The following is a 12835-nucleotide window of genomic DNA, read 5'->3' as shown; positions in this document are numbered from 1 at the left end:
ACAACAACAAAAAAAACTTAACCGTTTGTGAACAAAACCAGAAACCAGGTGAATGCAGCCTCCTCAGATGAAGAGAGCGGTTTTGCTGCACGACCAGTTTCTTACAGAGCAGACATATACACCAGGCGCTTATCGTCGGAGCCTGAAGACAAGTAGTAGTGGCGGACGAGTGTCGCGAAGATAAAAACGTGGCAGATGTGCTGGCTTCGGTATTTCGTAAAACAAAGAGATAGTTTAAGAGGGATGTGTCGCTTTGAATTACCGTTGTAATGTTGTTTCCCTCAGACGTAACTGGTTTTAACCCAGAATTCGGTGTGTGTATCCAGGAGGCGTTTCTAAGCATGACCCCCTTTCCCAAGCACTTACCTTGGGACTTGAAAAGGGGCTGCCTGCCCATGTCAGGGCAGGGCCCCCCCGCCCTTGGGAGAGGCAGCAGCACACACAGAGGCAGTGCTCACTGGACGTGGTGAGGACGATGGCTGTGGCCCCCGGCCCGGGGCCACGGGCACACTGCAGCGCTGCCTGCCGTAGGCCCGAGAGGCAGGCAGACTTACCAGGCTGGGGAGGGGCCAGGGCAGAGGAGCAGGGCTGAAGGGCACCCCGGGCCACTGCAGGTTGCCGTGGGCAGCTGTGCATTTGTAGGGAGTCCGGGGCGGGGAGGGGGGGTGCTTCGGAAGTAGCTTCAGGTTTGGCCTTGAGGGAAGCTGGGGGGTGGGTGGTGAAGTCTGCAGGGGTCAGAGCCAGGGACCCGTGGGGCATTGCTGCATGCCATGACGACATCAAGCCCACACGCTCGGGCACTCCGAGCTGGGTGAGTTGCTGACACGGGTCATGTGAGCACACACAGGCCTGTGTGGTCTCACCGTCCCTGCTCCTCCTTGTCGACGCGGCGCAGAGAGGCAGTCTCCGGATGGAGGGACAGAGAGAGGCAGGGGACGGCCACAGTGAGGGATCAGGGCTGTGCCCTGGTTGGGCCACCGGCCAGCTGCTGGCGGACCTCAGGCGGTATTTGTGCGACCAGATTGTCAAGGGTGGTTCTCAGGTTCTTCAAGAGCTGTTCCCAGCAGCAGAGCCTGCGAAGGAGTTGCTGTCTGGCCCTCTCCTGGGGCCGCCCTCCTGGACCCTGGGCCGGCGGGCTCTGCACAGCCAGCCCTGGCGGGTGCCGTCTCCTCAAATGCCTCTGACAGCCATGCCTGGAGCGGATTCCAGCAGCCGCGTGACAGATGCGGGGAGGAGGGGTGGGTCAGGGAGGCCAGTTTGTCACGAAAGATGACTTCTGTTGAGCACGTCTCTCCCTGAGCACCATCCTTGTGTGTCCCTGTGGGCACGGTCCTTCCTCCAGCGATCCCACCTGCCTGCTTCTAGGTGTAGGGGACAGGGGTGTGGGGGTTGCTTTTGAAAGCAAGCTTCAGAAAGCCTTGTAGCCACTTTCTAAGAAAAGTGTATTTATTCAGTTATTTTCAGAGGAAGGGGGAGAGAGAGAGAGAGAGAGAGAGAGAGAGAGAGAGAGAGAGAGAATGAATCCCAAGCAGGCTCTGGGCCGATGAGGGGCTCGAGTCCCCTGCACATTGTCCCCCAGCACGGTCGAGATAGCCCCCCTCCACCCCTCACCTGCCCGTGAGGCTCAGCCCACCCTGGGGCCACATGGATGTTCTGACTCTTCTGGATCAAAGCGTATTTACATATTCTGTGTTTTGCATTTTTCTTGTAAGTAACTGAGCTTCATGGCTCCAACATTGGGACTCAACACAGGTCTTTCACGAACCTGCCGAATTAAATTTTTTTTTTTTTTAACGTTTATTTATTTTTGAGACAGAGAGAGACAGAGCATGAACAGGGGAGGGGCAGAGAGAGAGGGAGACACAGAATGTGAAACAGGCTGCAGGTTCTGAGCGGTCAGCACAGAGCCCGACGCGGGGCTTGAACTCACGGACCGTGAGATCATGACCTGAGCCGAAGTCGGACGCTTAACCGACAAAGCCACCCAGGCGCCCCCGAGCCTGCCGAATTAAGATGGAAATGTTATTAAGTAAGTGATACTGGAGAATATATGTAACATTATCTATGTGTTTACATATTATAAAAACACTTTGCATTTATATTTAGTTATTTGGTATGCTTCTACGTAATTGAGCATACATCTGTGAAGGTCACAAGGTTAACGAGGATGTGTTATTGTCAAGTAGGAACCAGGGTTTCTGGAATTCAGTTTACAGATATTTTCTCCAAAAATCACTGGTCCACTCTGGAGCTCCCCTTTGTACCTGATCTTTCAACTACTTTAAGAGTTCAGCTCTTCAGTCAGCCAACAAAATTGTCATTCCTGGTTGGGGCTGTTAAAAAAGAATTAACAGTCTCTTTCTTAGGACTGCAGACAGTGTATATAGTGAGGAAGCGGGTATATGGTGAGGATGGGAGGTTCATGTCACTTTTACTAAATCTTGATTATCTTGGCTTTCAGACTTGTTATTTATTGAAAGAGGTTTCACGGCATCCTCCACAAAGTTTGGGAAAAGCCTTAGGATGTCATTTCAGTGCTAAAATTTGAAAATTAACGTGGTGTTTTTCACTTTGGTTCATGCTGAGGGATTTCACAAGTACTCAGTGTTTGGTTATATTTTTCTGGGGGCTGTGTTCATGCCCAGCATTTTGAGTGTGGCAGGGAGGTGGTGTGATATGGTGCCTCCTTCCCTGCAGGGAGCCTGGAGGGGCCCGTGTCCATGTGGGGGCTCTGCGGACTCCCAGGTTCTTCCTTTACGTTCAGCGCCGTGTTAGGGCAGAAGGGCAGAGTGGAGGAGGGGAGGTTAGAAACACGCACAATTCTGCTGGAAGTGCTTGTACTCAGGAGTGTCCCGTGAGGTACCAGGGAAGGAGGCTTCCTGCACGATGGGATGAGCCGGGGGTCTTGTGGCTCATTATCTGGTCCACACGGTGCACGCGGGAGGGGTGTGTCCTGTGTGCGTCGTGTGTGAGCGGTGAGCTGGGCTTGGTACAGAGATCGCACCTGAATTTGACAGAATGAGAAGGAAATTTGGGTTGATTTTCCTAAATTGTAGGTAGCGAACTGTAACTATCTAAGTTGTTTCCTTTAGATATTTTAAAACTTTGCAAGACTAAATCCTAATGCTTGCCTGGCATTTAAGCATAAATAGCAAATTTGTGTGTGCCATTCAGTCACAGGGTACATTTAGAGAATGCTTCGGATTAGAGAGTGAACGAAAAAAATGCAATGAAAATCTGAGGATTTCTGACCAGGATTCTTTAGTTTGGGAATACTGTGTGTTTTTCATAAATACCAGTAACAGCTTTCATTTGTGTTACGTTTACGTGTTGTTTGGGCTTTGCTGTTGTGCACTTCGTTTCGTAACTGGCCCTTTCAGGTTCGATTCTAAGGTGCAGGGCGACATTGCCCTTGGTGCTGCCTGGCTGAGCCTTCCTGTGGTGGCGCTTACTGGCCGACACCATGTGGACGGAGTCACATTGTACTGTGACCACAGGACACCTCACGTGTCCAGGTTTCCACGGTGCCCCTGTGGAGCGTGAACACGATGTAGAAAGCCCTGATTTCAGAGTCGCAGGAGGGCCTGTGGTCGCTGGGCCTGCACAGCCGGCTCACTGCCCCGAGGTTCTGCTGATGGCCCAGAGAAGTGCAGGTGGACGTGGCTCCCGTGGCTCCCTCCCAGCGCCTCATACAGCAGCTGTGGCGAGGCCTGCATCCCTGAGTGCCCCTGTTCCCTGCCACCCGTGCAGGCTTCCTGGAAGAGGGCGAGTGGAGATGCTGCGGGGCTTCCGTCGGGAGATCTGATGTTGGGTGGCTGAGAGGACTCTCCAGCTGTGTCGGGAGCAGGGTTCCAGACCCTGTGGAAGAACAATGAAGCCCCGAGGGGACAGCTGAGGATTGGGACAGGAGGTCTCCCCAGGGACGTTGCGGAGGCTAGTGTAGGACGGGCAGGGCCTGCCGCCACTGGAGCCCCTCACAGCTCTGGGGAGGCCCCTTGGATTGTGGCTCCCTTTACAGCTGAGAGCTTTCGAGCCAGGATGACCTGGGCGTTTTACTCCTTAGGTCTTTCTTTCTTTCTTTTCTTTTTTTACATTTATTTATTTTTGAGAAACAGAGTGAGACAAAGCGTGAGTGGGGGAGGGGCAGAGAGAGAAGGAGACACAGAATCTGAAGCAGGCTCCAGGCTCTGAGCCAGCGGTCAGCACAGAGCCTGATGCGGGGCTCGAACCCACGAACTGTGACATCACGACCTGAGCCGAAGTTGGACGCTCAACCAGCTGAGCCACCCAGGCACCCCCCTCCTTAGGTCTTTCTTGTAGGCACTGATCGTTTTGCTCTTCTGTCCTGATCGCCCCCTCACCCCGCCCCTGCGAACACGGAGCCGCCTGCAAGGATGAGGTTGTCAAATGTCGGTGGTGGGCATATTCTAGGCCCTGTGTGGTCGATTTCGTCTCGAGCGGTGTTGTCCCCAGCGTCCCATCTCCTGACTTTCTTGCTGTGCTTGCAGCATATTCAGAGGGGCACGTTGATCTTGAATAACCAGTACCGGTTTTTGCACGTAACGAAAATAGATCTGTGGGCCTTGAATCTTTAAATATTTTAGAATATAAGATATACAATCCTGCAATTAATATTATCACATGTAACTTAAATACCATTCATTACAAATATGTTACCAAACGATTAAATATATGCAGGCTGGGGTGCCCGGCTGGTTCAGTCGGTTGAGCGTCTGACTCTTGTTTGTGGCTTAGGTCATGATTTCACGGTTGGTGAGTTCGAGCCCCACATCAGGCCCTGTGCTGCCAGCACAGAGCCTGCTTGGGATTCTGTCTCTCCACCCGCCCCCCCCCCCCCCGCCCCCCGCCCCCGGCTTGCTCTGTGTCTCTCAAAATAAGCAAACAAACTTAAAATATGTGATGCTAATTTTGGTATCTGTGACATTTGTCGTTTTTGGGTTTTGTAGCTCTTACTTAGAGTCTGGTGAGTGCCGCTGTCTCTTCCCTTCTGTGTCACTTGGGCATCTCACGCTGCTTCTAGAGGAGGAAGGTGAAGGTGCCACATAGGGAGTCAGATTCCAGCTGCAGGTGCCGTGTGGAGAAGGCAGAGAGGCAGGTGTGGAAGAATCTCAAGTGCCATGAATAACTGCTGTGGCCAGCAGCCAAGGCTCAGAGCACAGGATTAGCCAGAACAGCCGAGACAGCCAGACCTCGGCAGAGAGGCAGGAGCTGAACGAGAGGCCCGTGGCTCCTGCCAGGCACAGCCCAGGGACTCCGCTGGGTCCCAGGAGTCACCCTCTCACTGTGTGGTTGCAGCAGTTGGGAGCGTATGGAAAGTGGCTTCCGTGGGGATCTGATTTGGTCTTCCCTAAAAACAAAACAGGATTCTTGAGCCGTCTGCATCGGGCATTGGTTTGTGGAGACACCCGTCGTGTGTGGAGGACAAGGGGGTGTGTCTGTGGTCTTGCTTTTGAGATTGTTTCCTGGAGCCATCCTTTAGATGAGGACATTGGCAGTGATTGGCTAAAGTCTCTGGAATGTTTTGAAGCAGAGGACAGCTTTGCTCAGTAAGTAACTGGTAACGTAGATGTAGCAGAAACGGGCTCCGGGCAAAGGACTTGGGCCTGATGGTGTCGATGCCCTTCTCCTTCGTGGGCCGACTGGTGACGGTCCAGCAGAGTGACATCACTTCCGCCTGTGGCTTCACTTGGGCCGAGTGGGCAGGGCTGAAGCCACCAGTCTCCTGTTTCATATTTGAACCCTCTGTCACAAGGTGCAGTTGATGGCATCTGGGTCTTTACTGAACTAGGTGTCCTTTACTAACAGACATTAAAATGGCAATGAGTAACGTTCCAGAATCTTAAGCCAAAAAACAAAACACTAAAGCTGAAACTGAATCTTTTTTAAAAAATTTTATTTATTTTGAGAGAGAGCACAAGCAGAGGAGGGGCAGAGAGAGAGAGATTCCCAAGCAGGTCCCATGCTGTCAGTGCAGAGCCCGACGTGAAGTTTGAACCCAGAAACCTGAGATCATGACCTGAGCCGAGATGAAGAGTCAGATGCTCAACTGACTGAGACACCCAGACACCCCTGAAACTGAGTCTTGAAGTGAGATATGTGAGGGTTACTGGCACAAGGTGAATGATGTCCTGTGACTGTCACGTGGCCTTCTGCTGTCTGCCACAAGGGCCATCCCGGCCCAGGACAGCACGCTGGTGGCTGTGGAACCCTCTCTGTGGTTGGCTGCAGGGGGCGCCCTGGGTCAGGGCCGTCGAAGCCTTGGTGAAGGTGGTGGAAGACATGGCCCTCTGCCAGTGGCCTGCTCTCCATTTCACCCTCTCTGGCCTGGGATTATATGTAATCTCCAAGACACGAGTTTTCTTTCCGGATGCCAGGATGCGTGCTGGACGAGTGTGCATTGTTTACAGAGCCAGCTCAGAGTCACTGGGGCTGGCCTCCCAGCAAGGAAACCTCTGGAACCGCCTGGCTCCTTCCTTTGGAGAATATGTATGTAGATTTCCTGATGGCCAGATGGCAAAATCTTAGCTCAAAAGTTTTGGTTTTGTGTGTATTCTTTTTTTTTTGAACCCACTTTGAACAGAACCTGTGAGTAAGGCCCGTGTAACCATGAAGGGGGAAGGCCGTGCAGGGGTCGTTCCCATGTGTGATGAGTAACCTGCCGTGCACATTGGGTTCCAGTAGCAAAGACATCGTCTGCGTTGCTCTTGGCCCTGTCGCTGAGCTGTGCGCACTCACACATGTAGACACTCGGTCCTGCTAGGGGTGTGCACCTGCCGTGGGCGGCACGGGGCAGGGCTCGCCTAGCGGCTCCCTGTCTGCACTGCTCATGAAGGTCAGGGCCGTAAGGGCGCACGCTGCAGCCCTGGCCTTGGAAATGGCCACACCTTTGACCCTAACATTGTGTTAAAAGTTGCATCTGAGGTCTCAGTTTCTCCATTGTCTGTCTTTTTTTTTTTTTTTTTTTTTTAAACATTTACTAATTTTTTGAGAGTGAGAGAGACAGAGCACAAGCAGGGGAGGAGCAGAGACAGGGAGACACAGATCTGAAGCAGGCTCCAGGCTCTTGAGCTGTCAGCACAGAGCCCGACACGGGGCTCGAACTTGTGGACCTTGAGATCATGACCTGAGCTGAAGTCAGACTCTTAACCGACTGAGCCACCACCCAGGCGCCCCTACTTTCTCCATTGTTAAAACCAGTGAGGGAGCCAGTCTTTCTGGGTCCTCAAGCTGTACACGTGGGCACTGCTGGTGGTGCTTGGGGCGGGGACATGGAACCCGCAGCGTGTGGCCTGGAGGAGTCCTGGGAGGCCCCGTGATAGTGAGAAGTGGTTTCATTACAGGAAAAGGTCATGCTCGCAGAACAGTTTTTAAGGACAGGTTTCAGAAAGTGAGTGCGGTGATGGCACCTGGTTTGTGTTTTGAAGGACTTCATACTTTCATCACTTTGATCCCAGTGTTGTTTACAAGAAAGGCCAAGAGAAAGGAAAGGTGTTCCCTGAACGGAGCAGCCCGCGCTCCGGCCCCCACTGCGGGCTTCTGGGGCCGCCTGGAGAGGTGTCCTGGCAGCAGGCCTGCAGGAGTGGAGGGTGGCAGTGCCTCTCCCAAGTGTCCCCCCCCCCCCCCCCCTTGAACTCTGCTTGGCTTGCATGCTCCATGTTCTGTCCTCTGACCTGCTCACCTGCGGCCCCTGGTCCAGAAGCTCCCCTCCTAGACCCCCACACCCAGGCGGAAACCACTCTGCTCCTGAGCATTGCTTTGGGCACTCTAGGGAAGGGCTGTCCGGGAGGGGCTGAGCACAGCGGCCGGCCATTGCTCCTCTCCAGCAGCAAGGTCCCCTGGTTTACTGTGTGTGATGGGCACAGCCCCCTCTTGGCTTGCTGGGAGCCTGGGGCCCCAGGGCCCTGGTGTGGGCGCTTCTCCTGCTCTGATCGGGCCGAGGGGAGGCCAGGCCAGGAGGGGGTTATCCTGTCGGGGGAAGGAGGCCCGGTCGGGATGGGCTGTGATGGCCTCAATCATGGATGGCCTGTTGTCACCCCATCTCTGTCTTGTCTGTACGGATCTGATTCCTCTAGAGGCCTCTTAGAAGTGGAATCACACAGGGGCGCCTGGGGGGCTCAGTCGGTTGAGTGTCTGACTCTTGATTTTGGCTCAGGTCATGATCTCCTGGTTTGGTGAGTTCGAGCCCCATGTCAGGTTCCACGCTCAGCGCAGAGTCTGCTTGAAATTCTCTCTGCCTCCCCTGCTTGTGAGCACATGCACACACGTGCGCTCTCTCAGAAATAAATACTAAAAAAATAAGTGGACTCACACAGTATTTGTCTCTATCTGGCTTATGCCACTGAGCATGATGTCCATAAGTTTCATCCTTGTTAAAGCAGGTGTCAGGATATCCTTTCCTTTGCAGGCTGAATAACACTCCATTGTGTGTAAACACAGCATCTTTATCCATTCATCTGTGGATGGATGGTTGGGTTGCTTCCATGTCTTGGCTGTCGTGAGTAACGCTGATGTGACTGTGCGGGTGCAGACATCTCTTTGAGACCCTGCTTTCATTTCTTTGGGGTGTGTTCCCAGAAGGGGGATTGCTGGACCTACTGGCATAGTTTCATACTCACTTTGTTGAGGATCCGCCGTGATGTTTCGGTGGCAGCCGCACCACTTTACGTTCCTGCCGGCGCTTCACGGGACTCGTGTCTGTCCTCACCCTGCCTGGCCTGCTGCTCGGTGCCCCCCGAGATGCCAGCCAGTCAGGACACGTGGTCAGCGGTTTCATAGCATGGTGCTGCCTTCACCAGCAGCGCTGTTGGTCGGAGAGGAGTCCTGGGTAGACATAAAGACTGTCCATCCCGGCACCCACCCCTGCCCTTCGGAGGCGCGTGCACGTAGGCTCGTTGCAGCACCACTCCCGTCACCTTCCGCCCACCACCCGCCCCCGTCGTTATTCCCACATCCTCATCCTCACTCCCATCTCTGCCCTTGGGTTATCTTGCAATATGTTTCTAGAATAGAAGGTGTCAAACATGGATGTTGAACTGTCAGCAGTGGAGTCTGTTGTCCTGAGGGAGCAGCCCGATCCCCATGACAGTTGGGGTTGGCCAGGAGCCGACCCCACCAGCCCCGAGTCTCCTGGGGGAGGAGCTCCATCCTTTCAGGGGGTCCATAGAATTGGACTAGAACCTTCTGAAAGAGCTGCTGTCGGAGCCAGTGGTGTGTGCATCCGGCCGCATGGCACGGCCAGCTGCTGTCCAGCGTCCCTCATTCAGTGATGACAGAGAAAGACACCTGTCACAAAGGGAACTTCCCCCTTTACTCCCTTGACAAAAGATGTCTCCTTTGGACTGTCGAGAATCAGTAATAAAGAACTTTTAAAAATCCAGAACAGACCGTTCATTGTTTGCAATCTATAAATGTTGCATTTTTAAAAAGATAGGGATTATAAATTTGAGAATAGAAATACTGTCCTTTGTCGGAAAAAGTGGCGGTTGGTGGTGAAGTTTTCAGAATGCTGTCGCAGTTGTCCGCTCTCTTCTCCCACGGGTGCGACGTGAGGTGGCCCTCCCGAGCGAGCGTGGCTCTGGGCCAAGGCCATCGGGTGCGTTTCTCCTCTTTCTTCTGTGCACCTGCCCTGCTCACCAGGCGTTCCAGCTCTTCGGTTCCCAGGTTCCCAGCGCTTGGGGAGGCATTCCAGGGAGAGGCCCTGGGTTTTCCTCTGGGTTCTGTTCACTTCCAGTCCCGAGCCCCCATCTCCCCAGCAGGAAGATGTTTTCTCTTTACTCGTTTCATGGGGTTACTTCCTGGTTCCCACCCACCCCCCAGAAGCTCTGCAGGAGGGCTGCTGCCTGTAAATAGGTGCCCCCCCACCAGGCACCAGGTGTTCAGGAACCTGCTGCCCCCCCTCACTATATGTCTGCCCTCTCCAAGGTAAAGGAACAGCGAAGCATCTTGGGTTCTTACTTTGTGTATCAGTGGAATAAAACTTCTGTTTTTAAAACATCTTGTTATGTATAACACTTGTGATTAGTGGGTCTGGTTCTGAATTTATTGTCGTAGCTGGAAAAGAAAGCTTTCAGAAGCAGCACACAGAGCTTGTACTGAGGCGAAGCTCACCACGGGTGATAATTTGACATTTTTCACAGAATTCTTGTTAACCCTGATTGGATCTTTTAAGCAAAACAGCCTGGCTGATGAGAAGTTAGTCTGGGAAGATGGCTCCCATGTCTTCGGCCCTTACAGGGACATCTGGGGGCTGGGGGGTGATGGCACAGGGGCGAGGGTCCCCTGCCCCTTCCCCTCCTGAGACCCGCGACTGTCTTTGTGGGAAGACTTGGCAACATCTCGACCTTTTCCGAAGTTTTTTTTGGGTAAAAACTTACCTGTTGTTCCAGTAGTTCCTTAGATCCTCACGCGTGTCCGGCACGTCACCATGAGCCCCTCCTTGGGCTTGGAGGGTCTGCCCCTGCCCCCCTCTGCCTCTGGGGACTCTTTCTTTTGCTGGGGGGGGGGGGGACTCTTTTTCAGCACAGGACATTGCAGAGCAGCACAGCATCCTCCGCACACTTTGACGATACAACGTCCACAGGGAACAACCGCGTCTGGTGGCCGCAGCCTCGCCGGGGCCCGTCTGGGAGGAGCAGGGGACCGCTCGGCACACCTTGACATCTCCTGGCCTCGTGAGGGTCCCCACGTTTTGCCTGCCGTGGGGTTGCCGGTGCAGGTGACTGGCCAGCTTCACACGGCACTGCTCCCTGAGATTGTACTTGGGGAGAATATTGATGGTCTCAGAGCATCCTTTCTCAAATCGAGAGTGGGGAGGAAGAAGAGGCTTTTCGAGTTGCAGGGTGAGATACTGTGCTTCAACAAGGACCGTTTTCTTTCTTTCTTTTTTAAAATATTTTAAGTTTATTTTTGAGAGAGAGAGGGAGGGAGGGGGAGGGGCGGGCGGCGGGGGTGTGGGCAGACGATCTCAAGCAGGCTTTGCGCTGACGGCAGAGAGCCTGGCACGGGGCTCCAGCTCCCAAACCGTGAGATCACGACCTGAGCCGAAGGTAGACGCTTAACCGGCTGAGCCCCCCAGGTGCCCCGAGGACAGTTTTTTTCCTAATGCAGCGTTTCTCACATGTAGGACCACTTTGTGAAGACTTGTGCCTCGGAAGGAGCCACAGTGCTTCCAACGCCCCCCGCCCTGCCCCGTGCACTAAAGTGACGCTGCTGGCCGAGCGGACGGCCGGGGCCCTGGCAGGGGTGCCGCTGGGCCGGCGCGGGGCTTCCCCGCCCCAGCTCTGCCCCACACGGCCTGCTGCCCCAGGTGCGGGTAGTCCCTGCCTCCCCCTCAGTGGCTGGTCTCGTGTTTGGTGTCTCCGTGCTGAGGGCTGTAGTGTCGTGTCTGGGGGTCTGCTTCTTGGAAATGGGACATTACATAAATACGCGACTGGGTCCATCCAGTTGCCTGGACAGTGTTCATTTGTGATGACTTTTCCTGACAGCCTTTGCCTTGTGTTATAATTTTACATCCACGTTAGGATGAACAAAATCGACCCTGTACAGTTAATATTTAGATCTTTAAAATGTATACCCCTTTCCTCAAATATGTGACTTTAAAAACAGTATTGGTGTAATGGTCCCCTTTGCCGAAACGTGCCACTGAGCGGAAGGGACGGTGGCAGAGGTGGTGCTGGAGGCGCCGTGGCCGTGAGGACAGCGCTACGTGCAGGCTGGCGACACAGGTTCTCACGAGCAGCTGGAAGCCCCGTTGACCAGGGCCCCAGGACGCTTTTCTGCCGAAGCCTGGGCGCGACTGGGCGAGAGGCGGCCACGGGCCTCCCGAGGACGTGGGGGCTGCACAAGAGGGAGGTGCGGCTGCTCCTGGAGTGGCCAAGCGGCCCGAGAGTGCGGAAGCTTCCTTGACGTGCCCCCTCTGTGCCCAGGAGGTGTCCCCGTGTGCCCACTGACCACAGAACGAGCACGTTTCTCCGGGGCCACGCCGAGGTGTGCTGCCTGCCGTCAAGAGGTGGAAAAGACCTTCGCTGGGTCTGGACACCTGGCTTCGACCCTGGCTTGGGTGCGGCACGTGCCGCCGCCCCCCCCCTCGTGACGCCCGGTCCTTCCAACCACAGTCCGTCCCTCGGGCACCAGGTCCAGGCTGTTGGAAGCAGGTGTCAGCCTTGTTGAAATCCCCCTTGTGGGGCGCCTGGGTGGCGCAGTCGGTTAAGCGTCCGACTTCAGCCAGGTCACGATCTCGCGGTCCGTGAGTTCGAGCCCCGCGTCGGGCTCTGGGCTGATGGCTCAGAGCCTGGAGCCTGTTTCCGATTCTGTGTCTCCCTCTCTCTCTGCCCCTCCCCCGTTCATGCTCTGTCTCTCTCTGTCCCAAAAATAAATAAAAAACGTTGAAAAAAAAAATTAAAAAAAAAAAATAAAATAAAAAAAAAGAAATCCCCCTTGCATACTGCACAGTAGCCCCGTTGAGGGTCTTCGTGGGTTCGCAGATAACACCACACCCCACTCACACTCTGCTTCACGGTGCTTTCGTCCCCTCGGAAAGAAGCCCGTGGCCTGTGGCCAGCACTGCTCACCCCCTCCCCACCCTGAGCAGGTCACCCACCTACTTTCTGTCCCTATGGCTTTGCCTTTTCTGGACATTTCCTGTCATGGAATCCCATACCGTGTGGTGCTCAGGGGCACATGTACCTATGGACACACAACAAGAATAAGGATGTCCATGGAGTATTGTTTATAATGGCAAAAACAGAGAACCCAGATGTCCAGGGTTCAACTTAGAGACACATTAAAGAGAGTCTATCAGACGCTTCATTAGAAA

The 12835-nt window shown here is 54.2% G+C and overlaps 1 protein-coding gene across 23 annotated transcripts in view; it reads left to right on the top strand.

The window, feature by feature from the left end:
- Nucleotides 1-12835, top strand: part of ANKRD11 (ankyrin repeat domain containing 11) — a 183172-nt gene that overhangs the window by 105631 nt on the left and 64706 nt on the right. The window contains exon 1 of one of the 23 annotated variants that reach the window (XM_058708037.1): nucleotides 8816-10859. The exons of the other annotated variants lie outside the window; for them this stretch is intronic. The gene's annotated coding sequence lies outside the window, so the exon portion shown is untranslated. Of the gene's footprint in view, nucleotides 1-8815; nucleotides 10860-12835 lie in introns of those variants that run through there. 23 annotated transcript variants of the gene reach the window in all.

The sequence above is a fragment of the Neofelis nebulosa genome, chromosome 17, assembly GCF_028018385.1.
Source record: "Neofelis nebulosa isolate mNeoNeb1 chromosome 17, mNeoNeb1.pri, whole genome shotgun sequence".
NCBI classification, from domain to species: domain Eukaryota; kingdom Metazoa; phylum Chordata; class Mammalia; order Carnivora; family Felidae; genus Neofelis; species Neofelis nebulosa.
This window is presented reverse-complemented; position numbering and strand designations above follow the sequence as displayed.